Here is a 27,782-nt window from a genome sequence, read left to right on the forward strand (position 1 = left end):
TAAACATATTAGAAACATCCGCTTTGTCTTTTCTTTCTTTTCCATTTAACCAGACTGAGCCACAGCAACGCGTGGCAGGGTACAGCTAGTTTCTAATAAAAATAAAAAATGGATCAAAAGATGTTTCCCTTACTAATTGTTGTCAGTACTAATTGTTGTCAGTACAAAACCCAAATTGAATTAACCTAAAACAATTCTTGGTATATGCTTTGTCTGCAGTGTATTGATCAGCTATAGGTAGGGATAGCCATAGTAGGGAAATTGGCCCCTTGCTGGATTTCCCCAGAGCCTCCAGCTTGGTTTGCATTTCTGAGCCAAGCTGAGAGCTTTTCCCCAAAATCCAGGAACTTTCATCAGTTTCCCCCCTCTTAAAATTGGGATTTACATAATTTCAGCCATAATTTGTGCAAATTGCAGGCTAAATATGCTTAACATGCATAAATTGAGCCCACAATCTGCAGAAGTTAAGCACATTTACAACCACAGTCATGACCAAAATTTGTGCAAATTAGTCCACAATTTACACGACCCATGCAAATTGCAACCACAACTTATGTATATCCTGATTTGGGGGGGGGGGGGACACCCGAAAATCCACAAGCTGGCCTGACTTGATACAGATCCAGTCAGGCCAGCTCACAGATAAATGAGCTGGAGTCTAGGGGGTGGGGGCGAGCTGCTTAAAGCACTTGCACCCCTCAGACAGATTCCTCTGACATCCCTAATTATGGGATATTTAGGAAGCTATAGTTAGGAAGCCTTTGATTCACAGTCAAAGGCTCCCTAACTACTGGAATTACAGTTTAAAAACACTCAACAAAGACCACATCCATAACATTCTCTACTTTCCCCCAGCCATCGGGCCATTTGCTGGCTTCCTGGCTTTTGTTTATTTCCCCCACACACACACACTTCTAAAAGGTTGTAATGCCTCTTCCAAGCCTCGGTTATGGGCAGTAAACATGCCAGCAAGGTAATGCTCAAGATCCTGCAAGGTAGACTCCAGCAATTCATGGAGCGAGAATTGCCAGATGTACAAGCTGGGTTTAGAAAAGGCAGAGGAACTAGAGACCAAATTGCCAATATCTGCTGGATTTATTTATTTATTTATTTTAATACATATTTATACTGCCCAACAACCAAGGCTCTCTGGGCAGTTCACAGGTAAAACCATAGTATACAAAGATCAATTTAAAACTTTAAAAATGTTGTGAAAGTACCGATTTCACATGCTAAACTGAAAAACCAAAATAACCCCAAATTCAGAATATTGGCATGTGGAATTGGCAAAACAGCCCCAAATTCACAACATCAGAAGCTCCCTGAAACATGAAGGCACAATGCTGCAAGCGTGAAGCACAGAACCTAAACTGCACTGTTTTTTCTTTTTTGGATAATGGAGAAAGCCAAGGAGTTCCAGAAAAACATCTATTTCTGTTTCATTGACTACTAGCTGTACCCTGCCACGCATTGCTGTGGCTCACTCTGGTTAAATTGAAAAGAAAGAAAAGACAAAGTGGATGTTTCTAATATGTTTAATTTCACAATGCTTGTGGATATACAATATTTTTAGTTGTTCCATTGTCTGTGTAGATATAGAGATTGTCTGGTTTGCCGACTCTAGAACACAAAACATGTAATTGTCCATGTGAGAAGCAATCTGTGTCTAGATCTAAACCGCACAATTCTAAAGATTGGCCCTGAGCTTTGTTGATGGTGATTGAGTACGGCAGGATTGTATACTCTCACCTATTCAACTTGTATGCAGAACACATCATGCGACGTGCTGGGCTTGACGAATCCAAGGCTGGAGTTAAAATCGCAGGAAAAAAACATTAACAATCTCAGATATGCAGATGACACCACTTTGATGGCTGAAAGCGAGGAGGAGCTGAAGAGCCTTGTGACAAAGATGAAAGAAGAAAGTGCAAAAGCTGGGTTGCAGTTAAACCTCAAAAAAACCAAGATTATGACAACCAGCTTGATTGATAACTGGCAAATAGAGGGAGAAAACGTGGAGGCAGTGACAGACTTTGTATTTCTGGGCGCAAAGATTACTGCAGACACTGACTGCAGCCAGGAAATCAGAAGACGTTTACTTCTTGGGAGGAGAGCAATGACAAATCTTGATAAAATAGTTAAGAGCAGAGACACCACACTGACAACAAAGGTCCGCATAGTTAAAGCAATGGTATTCCCCGTAGTAACCTATGGCTGCGAGAGCTGGACCGTAAGGAAAGCTGAGCAAAGGAAGATAGATGCTTTTGAACTGGGGTGGAGGAAAATTCTGAGAGCGCCTTGGACTGCAAAAAGATCAAACCAGTCCATACTCCAGGAAATAAAGCCAGACTGCTCACTTGAGGGAATGGTATTAAAGGCAAAACTGAAGTACTTTGGCCACATAATGAGAAGACAGGATACCCTGGAGAAGAGGCTGATGCTAGGGAAAGTGGAAGGCAAAAGGAAGAGGGGCCGACCAAGGGCAAGATGGATGGATGATATTTTGGAGGTGACAGACTTGACCTTGGGGGAGCTGGGGGTGGTGACTGCCGACAGAAAGCTCTGGCGTGGGCTGGTCCATGAAGTTACGAAGAGTCGGAAGCGACTGAACGAATAAACAACAACAAAAATTGGCCCCACCCCTTTTACCATCAGCCCTGCCCATCACATTTTGGCCCCACCCCTGAGAAATTCTCCAAGGCTAGTTAGTGTTACTCCCTGCTTTTTATTCCACATTCATAATGATTTGACACAAGGTGCTCATGAGGGGAGGATCTTGGGCTTTACCGCTCTGGGATCCTCCCCCTGGGTCCATATACCAGCCGTCATCCTGGAAGCCAATGGGGATGTTCTGGCATGGTGCGGCTTTTTTTAAAAAAAAATTAAGGAGAGCCATTGCGATATTTATTTATTTATTTATTTATTACATTTTTATACCGCCCAATAGCCGAAGCTCTCTGGGTGGTTCACAAAAATTAAAACCACAGTAACACACCCAACAGTTTAAAACACAATTACGAAATACAGTATAAAAAGCGCAACCAGGATAAAACCACACAGCAAAGTTGATATAGGATTAAAATACAGAGTTAAAACAGTAAAATTTAAATTTAAGTTAAAATTAAGTGTTAAAATACTGGGAGAATAAAAAGGTCTTCAGCTGGCAACGAAAGCAGTACAGTGTAGGCGCCAGGCGGACCTCTCTGGGGAGCTCGTTCCACAACAGGGGTGCCACAGCGGAGAAAGCCCTCCTCCTAGTAGCCACCTGCCTCACTTCCTTTGGCAGGGGCTCACGGAGAAGGGCCCCTGTAGATGATCTTAAGGTCCGGGTAGGTACATATGGGAGGAGGCGTTCCTTCAGATAACCTTGCCCCAAACCGTTTAGGGCTTTAAATGTTAATACCAGCACTTTGAATTGGGCCCGGACCTGGACTGGCAGCCAATGAAGTTGTAAAAGGACTGGCGTAATGTGATCTCGCTGGCCAGTCCCTGTTAATAACCTTGCTGCCCTGTTTTGCACCAGTTGAAGTTTCCGGACTGTTTTCAAAGGCAGCCCCACGTATAACGCATTGCAGTAATCCAAACGAGAGGTTATCAGAGCATGGATAACTGTAGCTAAGCTATCTCTGTCCAGATAAGGGCGCAGCTGGTATATCAGCCTGAGCTGATAAAAGGTGCTCTTTGCCACTGAGTTCACCTGTGCCTCAAGTGACAGTTCTGGATCGAAGAGCACCCCCAAACTACGGACCCGATCCTTTAGGGGGAGTGCAACCCCGTCCAGGACAGGGCAAACATCCTGCACAACAGTAAGTAAAAAGAAGAAAACAGGGAACTCAGTGCTGCCATCCAAGGAATGGTAAAAGTGCTGCCCCCCCCAAAGGGCATGGAACCATGCCATGCAGCTCCGTGCCCGTTTGAGGACCCAGGAGCCCATGCCACACCACCCGCAGTCCTTGGGGTTGTCCCAGGACTGCAGGAAAAAAATGGAAAAACTGCAGTTGCAGTTATTCTGGGGAAAGTGAGTGGCCATCCCCAGTTGATTCCAGGATCCCCTGTGCATCATTTGGGAGGGGGAGAGAAATGACCTTTAAATTTACATTGATGGGGAGAGCCCAGGAGCAATATGACACAATGATCTGGTTCAGACAACGCAATAGCCTACCATGACTTAGTTAACTCTCCGACCACCACGGCACATGTTGTTTGTCTTTATTAATATGAAAGTCCTGGCTGGGGTTTGCCGGGACTTGTCATCTCATCCAAACCTGGGTGGCAGGGGTTATTTGAAGGTTAAACAACTCTTGCATTACACATGGGCCTTTGCTAGACCTACCTGCAAATCCGTTTGGGAGGAGGGGTGATCTCGTGTTGTAACTAACATGAGATCCCGCCCTCGTCTTGACGTCAGGCGAGGTGACTATAGTAGAGAGCTGTCGTGCCTGCCATTTTGTTTTGGTGTTTCAAAAAAACATTAAGTTTTTTTAAAAACAACAACAACACTTTACCGATCCCTTCCGGCCCTGATCTCCCCACTCTGGCTCTGATATCTCCCATCAATCTCTCCCCCTGCCCCGATGGGCCCAGCGCTCCTGTGGAGTGCTGTGCCCCGTCCATGGCTTCTCCTGGCTACTCACGAGTAATTGCGGTAGGCAGGAAAAGCGGTGGAATGGGCTACATGCTCTCAGTCTCGGGCTCAGCCCGAGACCGTGGGAAATACCAGGCCAAAAGCGGTGCCCATTATCCCGGGCCAAGGGAGGGTTACCCCTGCCTGAGTCCGGGATCCCCTGTGCATCATCTGGATGCACAGGGGCGAGCCCGGAGTTCACCCTGGGCTAAACCGTGGTCTAGCAAAGGCCCCTGTCTGTTGGAGGGTTATGGTGAGTGGCAGCTCCTTGCAGCTAAATTAATCCACACTGGGCTGTCATGTTGTAATGTTGCCTCACTTCCAAAACATTCAAGGAAGTGCAGCTAGAAGGAAACTAGAAAAACCCTCTTGCCACTTCCTGCAGGCTGAAGCAATGAATGTCTTGGGAAGAATGCAATAGGAAGTGAGGTGGCATCACTTGCAAAGCATTCCAGGAAGTGTAGCCAGCAAGAAGCTGTGGAGCAGTGCGGGGCTTTTTTTAAAAAAAAGTTTTAAAAGAAACGAAAAGAATTTCACATTTTTTGGAATCTTTGTTGTTGTTTTTGTTGCTCTGTGAATTGCATCCCAAGCTCAGAGTTGGACATGTATGGATTTTGATCGCAGATTGTGTTTGGTTCAGGAGGTGCGAATTGTGTGGATTCAGGGCCAGATTTACACCAAGCAGGATATAACACTTTGAAAAAGGTTTGAAAATTGGATATAGAGTGTGTCCTGGGCCCCAACAGTTGTGAATACCCTATAAACCATTTTAAAGCAGAAGCATAGATCCTGTCCAGGTCAAAAATGAACTGAAATGAATTGTTCATGCATCCCTGTTCAATTGTCAGTCCCACTTCCCCCCTCTGCACACATACCTGCAGATCCACGTGGACAAAATTAGGAGAGATTTCCTAATTTTGATTGCTGGCATGAGATTGGCAACCATTCCCAAATCACAGAATTGAGCTGATTCTGGCATGCAAGGGGATGGCTGATTTTCCTTAATATTCTAAGAGCAAATACTGCTACTATCATTACGAATGACTGTTCTTGATGAGTCTAATTCTTTTTGCTGCCATTATAGCAGATGCTTGCATTTCTATCCTCAGTGGTCAAATCAATCTTCCCTGACTCCGCATAAATATTCCAACAGGAATCCAGAAATTGTGACTGCTTCTACTGGCATTGGCAGGAGATGATGGAGCCATTCTCTCATGCAGCTTACCAGGAAATCATGGGTAAAATCCAACATAAATCCAATTTAGAGTAATCCTACTAAAATAAATAGGACTTAAAAATAACCATGACCAAAATAAACAGTTCCTAATATTTGTGTTCTCTAAGGGAAGTGGGAAACCACCATCAGAAGAGGCATTAAGATTTTGGAAACAGGAATGATCCCGAATGGAATGGGGAGCACTTGTAGGATTATGTTGGATTATGTTATGGATAGACTATTATATGTTAACATTTATATATTCAAGTAATCTGTTATGTATCTGATTTTTTTTCTATGTATGGTATGTTAAATTGTTATATTTGTTTGTTTTTATTTAGTAGTCTAATAAAAATAAAAAATAACCATGACTATCTTAAACCCCATTTATTTCAATGTGTTTACTCTAAGTAGGATTTACTGTATGTTGGATTTTACCCAATAGCTCCATTGCAAAGCTGCTTGTGGATGCACACACCCAAGCACTGTTCAGCTGTGCAGGAAATTTCTACTCTTCTAGGGGGTATGGGAATGAACAACCCAACCCAACCATCTTTACCTATGTCTGCTCCACCCACCCAGCTTTCTTATGTTGAATGGGAAGATTTGATGGGGGATTCTATATGCATTGCTCTTTTCAAACAGCAGAAAGTAACTAGTCATGATCATGTGATCACCATGGTTGTGAACCATTTGTCCTCAATAGTGTGGAGAAAGAGTCGGAACAGCTCAAATCAGTACTCGAATGACTTGAGTATTCAAAATTCTTCTCTGAATCTATGGTTTAGATATTTCTATACAATTTTATAGTGCATTCCCAGGCATTTCATCTCAGACATGAGTCCCATGGAGGTCAATGGGGGTAACTCCCAGGTAGGTTTTTATAGGATTGAAAATTCCACATGTGTTTTTTTCTCTTCCGCCTTTATAACAAACCAATTATTCAAGTTTCTGTTATTTCCATTTTGCATATGGTAACAAAAACTCCTAGACAATTAACAAAACTACAGATCTCCTGGGATCTGAACCAAGGCCTTCTTGACCCAGGTCTCAACACTCACTCTACTGAAATACTTGAGAAATGGCCATTTGGACTATAGTCCTGGCCTATAGAAACATATAGCCTATGTTGTAAATATATACAGCAAGAAAGAGCTAGATCAACCTTCCCCAACCTGCTGCCTTCCAGATGTTTTGGACTGTAAATCCCATTAGCATCAGCCAGCAAAACCAATGGTCAGGGATTATGGGAACTGTATGCCAAAACATTACCAGGTTGCCTAACTTAGCCTTTTCTTGTATTCTTGTATTTGGAGACCTTCCTATTGTATTCCTACAGGGAAATTTTATTTATTTATTTATTTATTTATTGTGTTTATATACCGCCCCATAGCCGAAGCTCTCTGGGCAGTTTACAAAAGTTAAAAACAGTCTTGAAATAGCTGTCATCATATTATTCTTTCCTTTTCAGGACCTCTCAGGCCCTGCAAATTCCATCACAACTGCAGAGAGGGAATAGAACTCAGCCTAGGACTCAGCTATACACTTTATTCCCCTTTGGAGCAATCATTTATGATTTCAATGGTTTAAAGAATTTCAGGAGTGTTTGAAAAGAGCTAAATCTTGCAGAGATATGGCCTGTTCTCAACTTCAGTTGGAGGGACTGCACATTCTATTTTTTTGCTCATAAAACATGCTAAAGGACTAAGGCATTTTTAATGTATAAATCTTGAACAACACTGAGTGTCCTGTTGCATTCTGCAGCCTCTGAATATTTTAAATCTGTACACCTTGGACAAGGTAGAAAATATGAATGCTTTCAAATCTTGGGTTTCTCTATCAATTGTGGTGCTATTGTAGCATAGGTGATCAACCATACTGCATATGGTTAACCAGGCACCAACAGTGTTAAGTACTACTAGTCCAATGAGTTTAGCAGAATTAGTGAGAAGAGAAGACTGATTGTCCCATACAAACAGGAACAATCGCTTCGATAGATGCTTCATCTCTGATGTCTCCTCTTTTGCTTCCAGATTTATGACATAGGGGAAGATTATATATGGAATATGGTAATATTTATATGTTTATATTCCACATCTTTTTTTTTTCTTTTTAGTTTTTAACTTGTATTTTAAGGTAGCTTACAAATTATAGTAGCTTGCCAGTCTCCTGTTCTATGTTCCACCACAATTTCTAAGATAACCCAGAAGTGCCAGCTTGATCTGTATACTCCCATAACATGAGGATATGTATCAGAGGCTGGTATATGCTCAGTGCTATCATGGTGGACCTCCCCTTTCCCTAAATGCTTACCAAATATTTATTTATTGATTTGTAACATTTATATGCCCCTGAATATAATAGAATCTCTTAGCGGTTCACAACATTCAAACACAGCATTGAACGTTGAGCATGACACCCTTTAGGAACACTGAGGGCCTTGCTAGACCTACCAGATAATCCGGTGGGGAGTAGGAGCGACGGTGCACTACAGCTAGCGCGTGCCGTCACCCTTTTCTAGACGTCAACGCGCGACGGGCAAGGGAAAGCCCCGTCGTGTGCTCCGGTTTTTCCCCCCTTAAAGGGCCATGTGCACAGGAGCGCACCCACGAAACAGGTGTTTTTTAAAAATAATAAAGGGTTCCCCGCAACCCCTGATTTCCCCCCCACGATGTCTGATGCCCCCCTGCCCGTTCGCTTGCCCATTCTCCCCCCATCTACCATGCCCATCCCCCGTCCCCGATGCCCGTGCCCAGGCCTGTCCCTCGTCCCCGATGCCCGTGCCCGCTCGCCAGGCCCGTCCCCTGTCCCCGATGCCCATGCCCGCTCGCCAGGCCAGGCCCCGTCCTTCTTCCCCCCCGTTTGCCAGGCCCTGTCCCCATTCCCGATGCCCATTCCCGCTCGCCAGGCCCGTCCCCCGTCCCTGATGCCCATGCCCGTCCTTCACCCCCCTCTCCTGCCTGGTCCAGTCTTTCCCCCAGCCCCCATCTCCTCCCCTCATGATTCCACCCCCAGCCCAATGGACACAGCTCCTCAAGCCGGGGCTGCAGAAAAGCCGGGCCATAACTGCATCCGGTTATCCCAGTTCAAGTGAGGACTTAGCCCAGCCTGACCCCGGGATCCCCTGTGCGTCATCTGGATGCACAGGAGGGAGACCGGGCCTCACACTGAGCTAACGCCTTGTGTAGCAACAGCCTGAGAAATGGCTTGATTTTAAAACCATTTTATGCAGAATTGAGTAGAGCAACACTGGCATTGAAATGTGTCTTTAAAATTAAAATACAACATTTAGAGGGAGCAATTCTAATTCATTTTGTACTCTGGCCCTTTTGTTTGCTGAAGTGCTGTTAGCACAAGCCGTAATTATATTAAGAAGTGAGATTTATTTTATTTTATTAGGAATTAAAGAATATCTGTCTAACACTGGATATTTTATCATATCTGTGACTATGTAATAGAATGCAGGACCCAGTGGTGTATTTTCCATATTACTAAAATTCAAATTAATCTCTATTTTAATTAATTGATATGCACTTAGTGCCACTATTGTGGTGCTCAGATTTTATTTATTTATTTATTTATTTATTTATTACATTTTTATACCGCCAAATAGCCGAAGCTCTCTGGGCAGTTCACAGATGCATGAAGTAGCTGACCATGGATGTTGACAGCAGCACTGGGTAGCTGGCAAGTCTACTTCCATAACTGAGCACTGTGTACCCATCTATCATTATAGCTGATCAGCTCCTCTCAATGTTCTCATTCCCATCACCTCCTACTCTACCTCCTCCCTTGTTCTCCCTGCCTTGTTCACACAACTCTGAGTTGATAACATTGTTTACTTTGACTCCATTCTTGTGTATACCTGCTGCTGTTTTGGCTACATAAGGATTCACATTTGTTATTATTCTTTAGGATAATGACAGCAGGATTGTGAGGAATTATGAAAGATCCCACTGAATTTATCTATGAGACCTCATATCTCATTTCAAATGATGAACAAACCAAATATTGGCAAAGCTCTGAACTCCCATACCCAATCAATATCACAAAAGCAATGCATGCTAGGGATGTGCAGATCTGACAGTTTCACTTCCTTCCACCTTTTTTTTTTTAAAAAAAAAAAAAATCAAGTCATTTCTCTCCTGAATATGAGCTTTGCAATTTTTGTAAAGCCATATCAAAAACAAAATCTCACCCATTTCCACCAGCTATTCCCAGCATGGAAAGGTCCATGAAGTACCTGCCTATCATACAGCTGTTAAAGATGAAGAGTACCTGCCAGAAAAGAAAAGAAAAAGTGGTGAAAGCCCTAATTAAGCGCTAACATGGTTGAGTACACAGGGACTCAAACTCAGAATTTAAGAGCAAAGTTCTCAAAGTTCTGGGCCTGGATGGTGAATCTGCCAGTGTCAGTTACTTCCATGTGTGATTTAAAAAAATAAAAAAATCTCAAGATCTTTTTGTCTCAAATATGGAGAACTTAGTAAATTTTGGTCAATTCTAATTAAAAGTGAATCAAAATTAAATTGTCACATATCCCAAATACAAATGAACTGAAACTCCCTCCTGTGCTTCTATCAGGAATGTCACCCTGTGAACTGCGATTCGAAATGAGTTCAGTACCATAGTGGTATAGCTGAACTAGCCCTTTCAGGCACACTCTATTTTGGATGTTGTCCTGACTGTCCTCCTAAGCATTTTTCATTTATTTTCATGGGATTTGCACCAGGAAACTTCCCAGTGGACTTCTCCAAAATAAGCATTGTGCAAAACTGTGAAGTTTGCAGCTTTACAACTTTCAAGACAGCAGGCAAAATCAGCTATTTCAGTTTGCAGCTGAGGCTTTAGCTAGACCTAACATTTATCCCGGGATCATCCCGGGGTCATCCCTGTTCATGTAAATAACACACAGGATATCCCAGGAGCAGGCAGGGACGACCCCAGGATAATCCTGGGATAAACCTTAGGTCTAGCTAATAGGGATGTGCTCCGCTCCGATTAGGAGCGTAGAAGCAGTAGCGGATTGGCCTGCTCCGCCTTACCCAGAGGCGGAGTAGGAGCGGACCGCGGACCCCCTAGAAGCAAGGCGAAGAGAAGCGGCCATTTTTCGGAGCTCCGAGTTCAGGCGGAGCGCTCCGGTCGCCATCTTGAAAACATTTCGCCATAGGATTGCATTGCGGCAAATAATCGCGCATAACTACGTTGTTTTTGAAGCTATCATTCTGAAAATTCTTGTGCACAGAGAGTTGTGGATGGGGGTCATTTTGAGACCACTCTCACCTCTCTGCATCGTACGGGTCACGGGCTATATTTTTGTGAAAATCGGGTCAACCGCGCGGCTCAAACTGCGTTTTCGGCTTTTCGCCCATAGGATTGCATTGAGGGAAAGAATCGGGGATAACTGGGGGGGGGTTTAAGCTATCATTCTGAAAATTCTTGTGCACAGAGAGTCGTGGATGGGGGTCATTTTGAGACCACTCTCAACTTTCTGCATCGTACGGGTCGCGGGCTATATTTTTGTGAAAATCGGGTCAACCGCGCGGCTCAAACTGCGTTTTCGGCTTTTCGCCCATAGGATTGCATTGAGGGAAAGAATCGGGGATAACTGGGGGGGGGTTTAAGCTATCATTCTGAAAATTCTTGTGCACAGAGAGTCGTGGATGGGGGTCATTTTGAGACCACTCTCAACTTTCTGCATCGTACGGGTCGCGGGCCAGAAGTTTTTAAAAAATCGGCGGGAAAAATACCTTTTTCAAAGGGCTGAGGGGCAGAGTCAGCTCCCGGTCATGATGATCCCAAAGTTGGAGGAGGGCATAGGCAAAACAGGTAACTTGGGATTCTGGGAAACTTCTCTTTCTTCATCTGAACGGGCTTTTCCCCGTGTTTTTTAACACACCTCGCAGGGATGTTGTGTGTGGGGTGCCCGATTTTCAAAAATTCGCCAAAAATCAGGGGATGATGGGATTGCTTTGAAACTTGGCGTGCGTGTGTATATCCCCATGAGGTGTCATGGTGCCAAACATGAGGTTTCTAACTTGAACAGAAAAAAAGTTGTATAATTTTTTAGCTTTCAATGCAAGCCTATGGGGGGGGGGAAACGGAGCTCCGGATCCGGATCCGGAGCTCCGGGCGGAGCGGAGCGGAAGTGGGCGGAGCGGGGGCGGAGCGGCCCGATCTGAAAAATGGCGGATCTGCAAGTGAAGCGGAGCGGGGGGTCCGTGCACACCCCTACCAACTAAGGCCTGAGAAAATGAGAGCCAAACTTCAGGTTTCTGCAGGCTTTCCCCCTACTGAAATCGAGAAGTTCAGTGGCCAGGAAGGCAGTTTACCCACAGAAGAGATGCCCATGAAAATGATGTGATTGTAGATAATGGGAACAGTTGTTCAATTTATGGAAATTCCGTGCTTGTGGAGAGGAATACAAGGTTGTATTTGTACTCAGGAATACAAACGGCAAACAATGTTTCCCCATCTCTTGTCATACGGATGTTATTACAATGTATCCCGTTCACATACATAATAGATTAAACCAATTCTAATTCCTCGACAGATTTCACCTTGATATCTGCGGAGCTATGAGATGTTTTGCAACTTGTTACTTAGTTGTTTATTTATGCGGTAAAATCAAATGGTTTATGCTGCATGCAGGAGCAGAGCAAGCATGACATAAACGGTGATGGTTCACCAACTGCAGAATAAATGGCAAGCCATTAGAGAAAGACTCTCTTCTGCATTCCTGAATTCCAGAGAGCTCTGGCCACTTCAGAACAGTATTGTATACTAAATGACTCTATGTAGATGAGTGGGGGGAAGGGGAACTGGGAATGAGTGTGAGGTGAATTAAAGCTACTGGAATCTCAAAGTCCATGGAAATGTGATTTTAAAAATGTATAAACAACAGATGAAATGCTAACATATTCCACTGCACTGTATATGGGGCAAGGAAACAGAGTAATTCACAATGCAACAATTAGCACTGCGCTGAATTTTTTGCTCTATTTATTTTTGATTGCTCATTGGGGGAGAGGCTAGAGATGTCAGAGGAATCTTCAACAGAATCAAATGAGTTTATATTTCTATGATTCTGACCCATGGATTCTGTAGCGGGCCAGCTCTTCACGAGTTGCATTGATTCCATGGACTTTTAAACTTTATTTCTTTCTTTCTGGAATTATATGCAAATTTAGTATGGAAAAATGTGTGTAATAATAATAATAATAACAACAACAACAACAACAACAACAACAACAGCTAAAACAATGTGGATTTCCCCCCATAGGCAAAAGTATGAAATGTGCATTTCGTGGGATTTGCACATTTCTGGAGGGAGTTTAAGTATTTGGAGGGGAGGCTTGTGCATTTTCGCAAGTGCGAATTTGCACAAATTCTGGAACTTTGAAAACATCCAATTCTGTCAATGAGCAGACAATGGAATGAAACATGCCTGATATTCTGAGAAATGCAGATTGAAAAGATTTTACAAAATCTGTACAGCCCTAGGAGGGACTAAAAGAATTTGCAACCAAAAATTGTGGGAAGGGGTGAGAATTTCTGAGAAATTTCTCAGGGTGCAGGGCTTCAGTTCTTACCTTACAGTAAGGAGGTGTGGGGGGAAGGTGATTTTTATATTGCCATTTTTATCCTTTTCTGTCCTTGCTGCTTGAGCTTCTTCCCTGAGTGGGGAGTTGTAGCTGTCAGCAGCACTGGAAAGTCCCAAGGGAAGAAGTCCTGGTTAAACCTAGGGTGGGGGGAGTTCAGAAAGCTCAAGCAGTCAGAATGGCTACAAGGCCAGAACAGGATAGAAATGGTAAAATAAAGAACACACACTAACCCATCAGTTACATCCCTACAGTAATGGCGGCACTGAAGCCCTGCACCCTGATAATCTCAGAATCCCTGTGAAAGAGGCAGAAAAACAGTGTGCCCTTTCACAGGGAAATAAAGAGGTTGAGAAAGGGCAGGTGGAGTTTCAGCACAGCACTAGCAGCAATAAATGTTTGGAGCAATGTTGCATGGGTAAAAGGGGGATTCCAAAATGCTTGGAGTGAGGAAGCAGTTGGACAACAATTAAAACACAGATGGAGAAAAACTTTGAATGAGTCTGACTGATCATCTGAAGGGTTACTGAGAGGTGGTGATGATGGCAAAGTTGGCTTACTTTCCTCCCCTCATTGCATCTGTGCAGTGCCATCCAGGTTTTTTTCCCAGTAGTAAGGTAGCTCCCAGAATGATCTATGGCAGACCTTGAGAGTTCATTGATATTCTTTTGCTAAGCACTTTGTGGATAAAATTGCTCACATCCACTTCAACTTCAGCTCCAGTGTGAACGCTGGGCTGAATATCCCCCTTTCTGTGTGGCATATTTTTATTTGTTCAACAAATTGAAGAGTATTCACTGTTTTCTTGCTTAAGTTTTAAAATATATTTGCAAACATATCCAGCTTTTAAATAGCTTTAAGTTAACTCCAGTTGCACTATATTGTCCATTGGGGCAAAGTTACAGCTTAATTTTCAGGGTACAATAAGTTCGATCCAGGAAGTGGTAAATGCTTTGCTCACATAGAGGATCCTCTCAGCCAACTTGAAAGAGGAGATGGTGAGCTCCTTCTCAAAGAAACTCTATCTGGATCAGAAACATTTCCTCAAGTATAAGTCAGTGGCAAATCTCACTTTGGGGGCAAAGTGCTTGAGTCAGTGATGGAAGTTCAGCAACAGAAATTCCTAGATGTTACTAATTTCATGGACCAATTTCAATCTAGCTTCAGACATGGTTTTTTGTAGGGCTGTGCACTGCTTCGGATCTGAATTCTGAATCTGAAGCAGATCAGGGTGATTCAGACCTCTGAATTCTGAATCCAAAGTGGGTATGGGGAGGTCCGAATTGATCTGAAGCGGTTCAGGGAGGTCCAACTAGCTTGGGATGGATTTGGAATGATTCAGACCCTTTGCCAAGCACATATACACATGAAAGTGGGCACCATGATAGCTTCTAAATAGATCCGAAGGCCATAGCTAGACCTAAGGTTTATCCCTGGATCATCCAGGGGTCAAACCTGTTCATCTAGGTGACACACAGGGGATCCAGTGCTCAGGCAGGGGTGAACCCTAGATGATCCCAGGATAAACCTTAGGTCTAGCTGTGGCCTTAATCATGCCAATTTTGAAGCAAATCGGATCATCCTCTGATTTTTAGGGAATTTTTAATTTTCCCCCATTTACAAAACTGCATTTAACTCTGTCATTTTTCAAGATACACACCATAGGCATGCGCAGCACATTTCATTAGGTGGTTCGGCCAGGGATTTTTTTTTTAAGGTAAACATTGATTGAATATACAGTAATAAAGGACTTTTTTTCATTCATCAAACAAACGAAACAAATGAAAACTGAAGTAAACTATTTTTTTAATTAACAAGTAATCTGTACTTTAAAAATACACATTTTAAAATGGAGACTCTGAATATTATTTTTTTGCTGTAGTGATAACCAGGCATATATGAAGATACAGTCAATTTTCACCATCTTTAAATTTAATCAGATAATGATCTAATCCAAACTTACTAAAACAGATTCACATTTAAAACAGATTCTATCACATTAACAATAATGAGTGTCATCTTACGTTGCAGCACCATACATAGAATACACCATACATCAAATGCCGTAATAATTAGGGATGTGCTCCGCTTCTAATCGGACCGGAGAAGCAGGATCGGAGCGGGGGGCTTCGCCTGCCCTTAAGGCAGAGGCGAAGAGGATTGGGGGGCCGGCGGAGCGTGGCGAAGAGGATTGAGGTGAAGGTGGATCCTTCGCCTCGATCCGGAGCTCCACCGGAAAGGTAAGTGGGGTTTACTGGGCCCTGCTGCTGTCGCTGTCGCCCATGTGGCGACAGCGGCAGGGCCTGGTAACCCCCCTCCCTGCCCTCCTCTCCCTTACCTGCCTCCGTCCGTGGTCCGTCGCCGTCTTCAATTGAGTCCGCGGTTCCACCAGAAAGCCTGGGCCGCTTGCGGCCCAGACATCCTGGTGGAACCACGGGCTCAATTGAAGACGGTGATGGACCACGGACGGAGGCAGGTAAGGCCCCCCTCTCCCTCGTCCCTTACCGGGCTCTGCCGCCATTGCCACATGGGCAGCGACGGCGGCAGGGCCCGGTAAACCCCCCATCCTCTCCTTTACCTGCCTCCATCCGCGGTCTGTCAGCAAGCGGCCCAGACTTCCTGGTAGAACCGCGGGCTCAATTGAAGACGGCAACGGACCACGGACGGAGGCAGGTAAGGTCCCCCTCTCCATTGGTCCTTTACCGGGCTCTGCCGCTGGGACTGCCTTGAGTCTTGGTGTGCATATGTATCCCTGAACAAGCTATCATGGTGGCGAGTTTGAGGTTTCTAAAGTGCAAATTGACGGAGCTATGGAAAGGGGTGTGAATGCGGTGCCCGGTTTTCATTAATTCCCCAAAACTCAGGGGATGATGGGACTGCCTTGAGTCTCGGCATGCATGTGCACCCCTGGATGAGCTTTCATAGTGGTGAGTTTGAGATTTTTAACGTGCAAATTGACGGAGCTATGGAAAGGGGTGTGAATGGGGTGCCCAGTTTTCATAAATTCCCCAAAAATCAGGGGATGATGGGACTGCCTTGAGTCTCAGCATGTGTATGTATCCCTGGACAAGCTGCAGTGCCACTTCTGCCCCCTTGACCCAGATAAGGGGCGTGGGCAGCTTGGAAGAAGCAACAGGTAAAGAAGGCCTCTGGCACTCCCTTGAACATGTCAACAGCCAGTCCACCCACTCCTCCCCTTGCCAGGAGCCACACTGCCTATAATGACAAAGTATAGTAATTGCCTGGGCATCTCTCTCTTTATAATCAGGTGGAAGCTTACAATGGTGTTAAGCAATTTTAGAAACCAGATGTAATAGTCTTATAGGCCCCTTTATGTCTTAAAATGCATTGCTTCAGTTCAAATGGCAGATATATCTTCCACACTGACAGCTGCTACATTCCTGATACTAGAGCAATAGTATATATATGATTCAACACATGTGAGGAGTTTCACATTTTAAACTCATTTAAGGTGCAAGCCTGTGCATATTTAGAAAGAAAAAAAGTCCTACAATTCTCAGCATACCCCAGCCAGCCATGCTGGCTAGGGGATTCTAGGAGTTGAAGGACTTTTTTCTGTCTAAACATGCATAAAATTGTGCCTTTAACTTATCATGTCACACTAACATGAATACAGGAATCAAATAGGATTTCCTTCTTCAGTGGGACACACTTACTTAGGAGTAAGTACCATTTTGTTATAGGAAAGGATAATATATTTTAATTAAAATTTAAAAATAACTATCACCTGCTGCAGAGTTTTCCTATGGAAGACCTGGCTGGTTCACTTTTGTAATTATTTGATTGGGACTGAAGTAGAGGGGCACTAATTTTACTGTACTTATTGTCTTTAAATATGGTTAAATATCCCACAGTTACCTTGCTATTCTATTTCTACAATTCTTTTTCTCCTGTCTTTTCTTCATCCTCTTTTCATTTTCAGGCTGCATCCGATGCACATTTACCTCAGAGTAAGTTTGATTGATCTCAGTGGGGCTTACTTCTGAGTAGACATACATAGGATTGTGCTGGAGCTCTGTTTTAAAGTGACACAAGATACACACATACCATGTTTACCAAAAGAACAGCTTGAAAAAAGGGGGTTGGTCACCCTAAAATAAGCAAGGGCAGATAGGAATTGTTTTAGCACGCATTCTGAAAAAGGTGCTGCTGAATGAACCCTCCTTAGTCCTGGGGGGCATTGCAGTTCTCCCCCCTTCCCCCTTTCTTTTCTCTTGCTAGAGTCCAGACTGGGATGGGCGGTGGGGCAGAGATAAGGAGAGAAGGCACGTAAACATACAGCTTCTCTCTCTTTCTCTCAAACATTACAGTATCTGCAGGGCTGATGAAGAGAGAAGGGCAGCCAATCCGCAGCTCCAGGCAATCTTACTACTTACAGAAACAGTCCCCTCCTCGGCTCCTCCATGTGCTGCTTCCTGGCTCCAGCGTGGCTGCTGCTCCCACCTTATTCAGCAACTGTCGCAAAAGGTCAGGCAGAGCAGCTGGGAGGGGCTGAGTGGAGGAGCGAGCGAGGTGGGGTGGGGGGCAGCAGCTGCACCAGTGAAAAAAGCCTTCCGGAGGAGGAGCGGGCTCCAGCTGAATTTGTCGCTCTTTCCTGCTCTGTTCCAGCGCCCCGGCTACCTCCACGCCCTATTTTGCCTAGAGCTAGCACCGGCCCTGCTACTGAGAGAAAAGAGCCTGAAAGTTAATTGCTACAGTTCAAATTTCTTGGAGGAGGCTCATTGGCATGCAGGTTAGGGGGTTCAACTGAACCCTTTGAACCTGTTGTCCGCATGCCAATGATACACACATGTAACTGGGCACTATGATAGGTTCCACATAGGACATTATGCATGCCAACATTGAAGCAAATTGGATCATTTTCTGATTTTTAGCAAATTTTTAAAGATTTCAGCTTTCCCCCATTTACAAAACTGCATTAATCTCCGTCATTTTTACAGTTAAAGACATGTAACTGAGCACCATTATAGCTTCTACATAGGACCTTATGCATGCTGACTTTGAAGCAAATCTGATCATGCCCTGATTTTTAGCAATTTTTTAAAGTTAAACCTCAACCACAATATCCCTCAGAAATAAAATGTGTATTCGAAGGAACTAATCGAAAGTGGTCTTCAGTGGGTCCTAGCTGACAGGTAGATTATTCCAAAGGGTGGTACTGAGATATGTCCCTTAGTGCCATGGCACTTGTACTATGGTTTCCCACAGAGCTCTCTCTTGTTCACCAAGCAGCTTAACATTAATGCAAAACCACTGGGAGATGTCATTCAGATCTGGAGTTACATGTCATCAATAGGAACCCAAACCAATTTCTTCTTCTGTTGCTGCTGCTGCTGCTGCTGCTGCTGCTGCTGCTGCTGCTGCTGCTGCTGCTGCTACTTCAGGTGTAGCAATGGATGTTCTGACTCCTAAATAAGCATTTCAAATTGGTTGGATGAGGGCTAATAAATTGACAGTCAAGAGAAGATGGCAGTATTATTAGTTAGTAGTTTATCAAACCATGGAAGTAGTATTTGACCTGTTCTGAGTGGAGTTTCCCTCCCTTTTAAAGGTCACATTGCAGCTTTGACATGCTTTTAGATGCATTATTGCTGATAGATGTGAAGGTGGCATCTGTAGCTTATATTAGAGCTGTGCTGAAAATTTCGAGCCTATCATTTTCAGCAATTTGCATGTCAGCTTCCCCTAAAATCCTGCACACTGTAGAGATCTCTGTGCAAACACCTACTGCCCCCATCTGTGTTGCCTTTTTGGCATCAGCTTATGTCTGTCTTGTCCTCTCATACTTGTAATGGCATTTGTGTATCTTTTTAGCTCTGCTGGTGCTTTGTTTTACTGTTAACTAGCTGATATGCCCAGCATTGCTTGGGTACGTGAATAATATTTATAACAGTTATTTGATTTTTTAAAAAATCTCTGCAACTTATTAATCTTCAGGTTTTTTTGTTTTTTTTAGCTTGGTTGAGTTAGTAAATTGTTTTGTTAGAATAAATGGGAAATTGTGTTAATAAGAACTGTATTTTAAATTACAGCTTCATGATAAACCACATTTTACCTGAAATGCCTATACCTCCCATCATGCCGTGGCTGGAGTAGCCGTCTAAATTTCAAAAACAATCAGGACACACAACACCCTTTCTACCAGCTAAAAAAGATGCAAACCTAAGAATATGTTTTCAAAATATGCCTGGCATTGCCCAGATATTTGAATAACATATAGTAGGGAAGTGGATCTCAGTGGACATGGGAAGCTGTTGTATGCATGTGATCTGAAGTTATTATTATGAAAAAAGGAAAGCGGCCAGAACACAGAATACTTTATTGGCATAATTTACAGTATAATATCTACATTTAAAAGGCTTTGACAGAGAGCCAGGATGGTCCAGGCCACTGGTGACTTGGGACTTTTATATGACATTCCTGTGCTCTAAAGACACACCATGGCACTTTTTATTTTATTTTTTTAGTTAAATGAACTCGTTTATAAATTAACCATCTGCACTACAGTAAGTGCATGCATAAGAGCGCCTTCTCCCTTACCAACCTGCCCGGTCACTGAGGTCATCCGAGGGCCTGCTCCTGGTGGTTCCACCTAGATCCATCCTCCGATTGGAATCCACCAGGGGAAGAGCCTTCAGCGTGATGGTGCCCCTCCTGTGGAATTCCCTGCCTCTGGAGGTCAGGCAGGCTCCGACCTTGTACTCCTTTCGGCGCCTCCTGAAAACATCTTTATTCCAAGAAGCCTTTCTTTAACATGCAGCCTTGGATTTCTGTGTTGTTGTTGTTGTTGTTGTTGTTGTTGTTTTGCTTTTTAAATTTTGTTTTAACTGTTTTATTCTGTTTTTATTTTCATTTTACCTTGTACACCGCTCTGAATTTTTTTCAATGAGGAGCGGTATATAAATATTCTAAATAAATCAATAAATAAAATAAGGAAGTGAAGACACATAGAATGATACGGCCTAACATTAAGAGCCAAACTGCATGTGGCTTGAATTGTGCTTAAATAGCATGCTTAAGATTGACCATACCTCTTTCTTACCAAAAAGCAGTTGTGGGGACCCAATTGTGATCAGGGCTGTAGCAGAGGAGAATTAACACCCCCACCCACCCATCCATGCTGTTTTCCTGGTTCAAATTTCCCCAAAGCTGTTATTTGACCCAGACAGTGTCATTAACAGCAAACATAGGCTGCCCATACCCTCCGGAAAATTCCGGAAACCTCCGGGGAGAGCTGGGGGTCCGGAGCAACCGGACTTAGGGCCCAAAATACTGGGGTTGTGGTTACTGGGCCCACAGTAACCACAACTCTAACTTACCGGGCCTAAATTTCTCCGGCGAGTGGCGGCGGCCATCTTGAATCTTGCCCGAACTCACGCGAGATCTCGGCAGCTGGCTGGGAACTCTGCAAGACCCAGCCAACAGCCGAGATCTCACGTGAGTTCGGGCAAGATTCAAGATGGCTGCCGCGAAGGGTGCGCGATGAGAGCGAGGTGAGTGGTTGGGGGCTGCATGCAGGAATTTCCAGCAATGCAGCCTCCAGCACCCCAACCCCCAGCGCAGAAGAAGCAGAAGCAGCAGCAAGAAGCAGCAGCAGCAGCAAGAAGAAGCAGAAGAAGAAGCAAGCAGGAGGAGGAGAAGATAGAGGAGGAGGCAAGACTGAGGTTTGTGTGTGAGAGAGAATGTGGGGGTGCATGGGGTGCATGGGGTCTTTGAGTGAATGCACGTGTGCATGCATGTGTGCATGCGTGTTTTTGGAGTGAGTGATGCTGAGTGTGTGTGTGTGTGTGTGTGTGCGCGTGCACGCACACGCACACGTGTGCTGGCAGTGTGAGTGTATTGATGTCTGAATGGGATGCCTTGTTTGACTGAATGAATTCATGTGCATGTTTGTAATGGGGGTGGCTGTAGTTTTCTGTGAGTTGGGGGAATGTTTTGGAGGTGATGTTCCTATTAAATAATGCATTTTAGACCCATAGACCTTCCTTTCCAATTTGTTTACTATAATTGGCATGACGTATATTTTGTAACAGTGGCTGACAATTGTTCATCCTTCTTAAAGAAACTTTTTAAAAATTAACAGGGTTGCTATTATCATCATTATCATCATCATCATCATCGTCTATCTCTCTTTTCTTGCTTGTGGTGGTTTTTCTAGATGAACACGATGGGCTTTGCCAAGTCATGTTGTCTTTTACTGATTCAGAAATGTCCTGACTATTGAACATGTTTTAAGTATGACTGCTTTCTGGATGTTGGCTTGCATGTATTTTGGTAGGCCTAATTTTTGAAGGTTTTCTGTAAAAACAACCACGATGTCATGCTGGTGACTGATGTGACTAACAAATAATTGTAAGTTTTTCCTGTTGCCATAGTTCTTTAACTTCCATATCCAGTCGTGTATATTTTTCTTTTCTGCAACATTTTTGTCATTAGGTATTGCAATTTCAATGTAGGTGTGTTTTTCTCGGTTGTTTTTGACTGTTATGTCTGGTTGAAGTTGAAACAAGCTAAGACAAGCTTTAATCCATTTTGTTCCATGGCTAACGTTTGCAGGCTAATAGTAGTTTATACTCTTTCTGAATGCTTGGTTGTTTGGTTGTTGTATACTTGTCAACTGCTTCATTTGTTTAATGGTAGCAGTATGCAGTAAGGTGATGGGGAAACAGTGTTAAATGTTGGGAAAGGTTAGACTATGGTCATTCAGTGAAGGATTTGCAGTCAGAAAAGATATTTGAAGGAAGGGAAGACTGTATCACACACAAGGCTCATCTACACCAAGCAGGATATTCCACTTTGAAAGCGGTATAGAAAAGCTAGGAGCCACACTACTGCTTTATAGCAGTATTGAAGTGTACTGACAACTGTTGGGGCCCATGACACATACCATATACCACTTTTATAACACTTTCATAGTGTTATATCCTGCTTAGTGTAGATGTGTCATGGGCCCCAACAGTTGTCAGTGCACTTCAGTACCACTATAAAGCAGTAGTGTAGCTCCTGCAGTGCAGTTGAATACCTCTATAAAGTAATAGTGTGGCTCCTGCCTTTTATATACCACTTTCATAGTGGAATACCCTGCTTGGTGTAGTGGAGCACACAGTATAGCAAAAGCTTCAACGTACAGCAAAAGCTACAGAAGTAGGAATGAGTGAAGTTAATTTCAGATACATTGAATGTCTCACTTATACTTTATTCCAGTGATTTTAACATTAAGATGTTATGTAGAACAGGTTTGTCTTAATTGTGTGCTGTGAAATCAGACCTGTGACCAAGGCCATGTTTGGGTGGGCATGCCCCCTTGGGGGCTGGACATGTTGGTGGGCACACCCCCATGGGGCGGCCATATTGTCCTCCTTTTTGGTTTCCAAAATATGGTCACCCTAAGCAAACAGCACATGACCCTGGTTAATGGCCAACCCACCACCTTATGGTGCTGGTGGCATTATGCCACTGCTATGGAGCCACATATAGGATAAGGCAATTTTAAATATCTCCTGCTGAAGTAATTTTATTTATGGAATGTCCTGAAGGAATAATAACAATTTGTACTGGTCATGACCATGAGTCATAGTTTGGTGGCAAGAGACGACTCTTGGGAGTTCCACTCGAGGCATGCTGGGAGTTGTAGCCATAAGCCTCAGGTTTTTATTAAATTCTTTAAAAATACTTAAAATCCATAATTTAATGTTTTTAGATGTTTCTGGTACATTGTACAGCCAGACCTATCAGCATGCCAAATTTCAAGTTTCTACCTGGCGTTGCTCAGGCCCCCCAAGATATATATCTGCAAGGCTTGTGAGTTAACTTTTAAATGAATTAAATTTGTTTGTTTCTTTCCTCTCTCACTCTCATGACAAACTTGCAAGGTAGGCCAGTGCTAGGCCTGTGAGGTAACTTTAAATGAATTAAATACACTGTCTTTTGACTGGTTTTGTTGTTGAGATTATTCATGGTGAAAAGTGGGATATAATTCCAACAAACAACAAATGAATAGGCCAAGTTACATACACAAGCTACCATTGATAACTTACCAGCTTTTCTTTATATTTGAAGTTTATAGCATTTTTCAATGTACAGAGCGCTTTTCTATCAGCAAAAAGTGTTTAGTTTTGGAGAACCTGTACATAGCCAATTTACTAGTTTTGATTAAAAGGAAACGGGGAAAGCTTAAATGAGGAAAATGCATGCCACTAAAACGTGGAAGAATTGCACCTCCCATACCCACGCACACCCCAAAATACATTCATATGGACCTTTCAGTATTCACAGAAACATCTTTATTTAAAAGCTCTAGTAGCAGTCTCTCAGTATGACAAATGCTACCCAATGAGGGGAATTTTTTTTTGCTGGATGCTGGGACATATTTGTCAGACTTTAATGGCCATATTAATTTGTTATGCTTTGGAATGTTAATGTACAAGACTTCTTTTTGAGATCATTCCATAATATTTATAATTACTCTTCTGCTAGGTTAGTTATTCACACCCACATGAAAATAGACACCACTAAGGCAGGATCTACACTGCTGCTTATAACGGCTTATAATGGTTATGACAACTGTTCAGGCCCAGGACACATTACATATACCGTTTTCAAACCATTTTTTAAAGTGTTGTATCCTGCTTGGTGTAGATCTGGCCTTAGTTTCCTGCTCTTATTCATTTAGCATTGGGAATCAGCCAAACACTGCAGACGTTCTCTTCAATTTGGTTACTCTCCCACCATAGCTGAGTGCTCAGTAACATGCTTAAAGCTGTGTTTCACTTCACTTCAAAGGTATTTTTGAAGGATTTCCCACCACCCAGCCCTACCTGGAGATGGAGATGATGGGGATTGAACCTGGGACATTTTGCATGCAAAGCAAGTGCTCTCCCCAGTGGTATAATGTCTACTAGATCCATAGAAACATCGAGTTTGAAGGGGCCATTTAGGTCATTGGGTCCAACCCCCTGCTCATTGCAGGAATCCAGTTTAAAGCATCCCTGACAGATGGCTGTCCAGTCTCCAGTTGAATACATCCACCAACAGAGAGCCTGTGGCCTCCTTAGGTTTAGTTTCTAGTTCCTGGATCATCTTTTTTGCCCTTCTATGAACTCATTCCAATTTATCTCAATTCTTCTTAAAGTGTGGTTTCCAGAACTGGACACAGTATTCATGGTGAAGCCTGAATTACTACTTCCTGTGATTTAGAAACTATACTTCTATCAGGGCCGGCCTTAGGAGTGGGCGAGCTGGGCAGTTCCCTGGGGTGCTAAGCTGAAGAGGGGGCAAGCTGAGGGGGCACCAAGCTGAACTGAAGGGGGCACCAAGTTGAATTCAGTGCCTGTGGTTTTTGAATGTATTCACAGAACACACTAACTCGCCCAGTGTGGGTTGTTGTTGAATTGTGGGTTATTTTGTTGTCTGAATGCAGTGTGTTTTCTGCAACCCAAATTTATTGCAATCCAAAACTCCATTTGCCTTTTTGCAGCCACATCATACCACAAAATCAATTTGATCAACAACAACTCCAAGATCCATTGTCAAGCCAGTTGTCTCCCATCTTATATCTGAGCATTTGAATGCTCTTTCCTAATGAAGAACTCTGAGCATTTGTCTCTGTGAAATGTGATTATGTTATATTCTGCCTGGTATTCTAACCTATCAAGATTACTCTGAATTTTGTTTCTGTCTTCTCAAGATATTAGCTACCCCACCCAATTTTGTGTCATCTGCACATCTGATCATCATTTTCCCCACCCCTTCCTCCAAGTCATTAATAAAAATGTTGAAGAGTACAGGAGCCAGCACTGAACTCTACTGTACCCCACTCAATACCTCCATCCAGTTTAATAAGGAAACATTAACAAGCACTCTTTGAGGACACTTCTCCAGCCAGCTGTGGATCCATCTAGTAGTATGAATCCATCTAGCCCACCCTTAACTACCCTTAACTATCAGAATATCATGGGGCACTTCAATAAATGCCTTGCTTCAGCAAAGTCAAGATCTATTATGTCCACAGCATTTCCATAATCTACTAAGGAAGTTATCTAATTGAAAAATGAAATAAAATTAATTGAGCAGGACTATCTCATCTTTCAGTCTATACAGAACACTATGTAGGTGTTTTACATGAGTGCAATAATCATGATTATAATTATGCCCTGCACGGGCTACAACAGAAGCTTGTGCAGGACAAGCTTGATCACCCTTCTCCAAGCTGGTGTTCTCCAGATGTCTTGGACTACAACTCCAATGGGAGTTGTTGAATTGGCTTAAACATAATAATTACAAACATGTGTATGTATACATTATAACAGGAAGGAAGTTATTAGAATGTAAGCCTATGTGGCAGGGTGTTGCTGTTTTATTCTTTTACTGTGTACAGCACCATGTACATTGATGGTGTTATATTATTATTATTATTATTATTATTATTATTATTATTATTAATAATAATAATAATAATAATAATAATAATAATGAAGAGGAGGAGGAGGAGTCTCCTGGGATAAGGACCGCCTGTAACTCATTCATAGGTGACTTCTATGTTATGCCCTTGTGCCAAGAGCAATTTTTGGTGATAAGAACATTCTGATTTATTTATTTTTACTCTCTCTTGGGATAAAACCCTTAGCCAGCAGATTACACTATAAAGGAAATTAGTGTAAACTGAAATGAAGAAGGAAAGTTGAGCTCCGGAAGCATTCCTTCTGCTAATGGTGGAGGTAGGTGGGGAGGAGCTGGCTTGGCAACAAAGTATTTTTGAAGAAGGCTTTGGAATTTATTAGAAGTGAGAAACTAACTTCAGCAAAACTTGCCTTGCTGTGTCAATATCTTCAGAAAGAGCAAATGCGGACAAATGTAACTGAGAGACTGGTGCAGAGAGGAAGATTTAATAAGGCAAAGATGCTGTTGCTGAGCTCATCCAATAGACCATCAAACATCTTGGCACAAATTTACAGGCAGTCACATCACCAAGGAAGCAGAGGGGAAAGAATCACACATTCCAGCTATGTAACTCATGAAATTCTGGGCCAGTTTAGATTTGTTGCCTAGCCAATGGAGTTAATATATAAACACAAAGTAGCATTTTCAAAGAGATTTGAGAATAGCTGGCTTACATTAAAAACAAAACTGCTGCTGTAAATTTCAGAGACCTGTGAAATCAGCAAGGTTAGACTTTAGCTAAACCCCTGGCAGGCTTGCTTTCCATAGTCGGGGTGGGGGGAATTGTTTTTTTTTAAAAAAACCCTGAGAGACTGGTTTTCCTCCCCACCTCCCTATTCCTTTTCTGCAGGAGTATAGGCCCAAAACAACTATAGCATGCATTTTTTTGAGCATATGGATTAGGTCTTCGATTTTAACCTAGGTTTCCAATGTTCTTTCCACAGGAAAAGCATGTCTCTGTTCATAGGCTCAAACAACATATGACTAGGGTGACCATATTTTGGAAACCAAAAAGGAGGACAACATGGTCAGCCCCCAAGGGGGCGTGTCCAGCACCAAGGGGGCGTGCCCACCCGAACATAGCCTTGGTCACATGTCTGATTTTACAGCACACATTTAAGACAAATCTGTTCTACATAGCATCTTAATGTTAAAATCACTGAAATAAAGAACAAGTGAGAGATTCAATGTATCTGAACTTAACTTCACTCACTCCTACTTTTGTAGGTTTTGCTGTACTTTGAAGCTTTTTCTATGCTTTGTGTGATACAGTCTCCCCTTCCCTCAAATATCTTTTCTGACTGTGTCTTCACTCATTGCAAGCTGCTGTTGTTGTTAACAGGGTTTGCTACTGGCCTGCTGGATGGATGGCTTTTCTTAATTTCAATTTTTTTAAAAAGCTTGTGTATAATTGTCACAAGTTTCTCTACTCTAACATTAGGGTGGGTGTTGTGGCAGTTTACCTAAAGACTGGAGATCCCCTTAATGCCAAGGGCTGAATGCTCAATATGCAAAACCCCAAAGAGGAGGTTTGACAACCTGAGTTTGAAGGATATGGCTCCAGCAGTTTTAAAACACAATAATTTTAAAACTTTGAACTTTTAAAAAAAATCCTAAAAAAGCAATGGATGAACAGATCTGATTCAAACCTGGCATGGCTAAATCTCTCCTTAAGAGCTATCATGGTGCCAACTTTCAGCCCTTTATCTTTTAAAAATGTCATTTAAAAATAATAATTTTAAAACCTCAAACTTTTTTAAAAAATCCTAAAACTCAATGGATGGACAGATCTGTTTCAAACTTGGCAAAGCTAAAGTCCTTGTTAAGAGCAATCATGGTGCCAAGTTTAATCTCTTTATTTTAAAAAATAATTTTTTTAAAA

This window comes from Elgaria multicarinata, chromosome 4 (genome assembly GCF_023053635.1).
Source record: "Elgaria multicarinata webbii isolate HBS135686 ecotype San Diego chromosome 4, rElgMul1.1.pri, whole genome shotgun sequence".
NCBI classification, from domain to species: domain Eukaryota; kingdom Metazoa; phylum Chordata; class Lepidosauria; order Squamata; family Anguidae; genus Elgaria; species Elgaria multicarinata.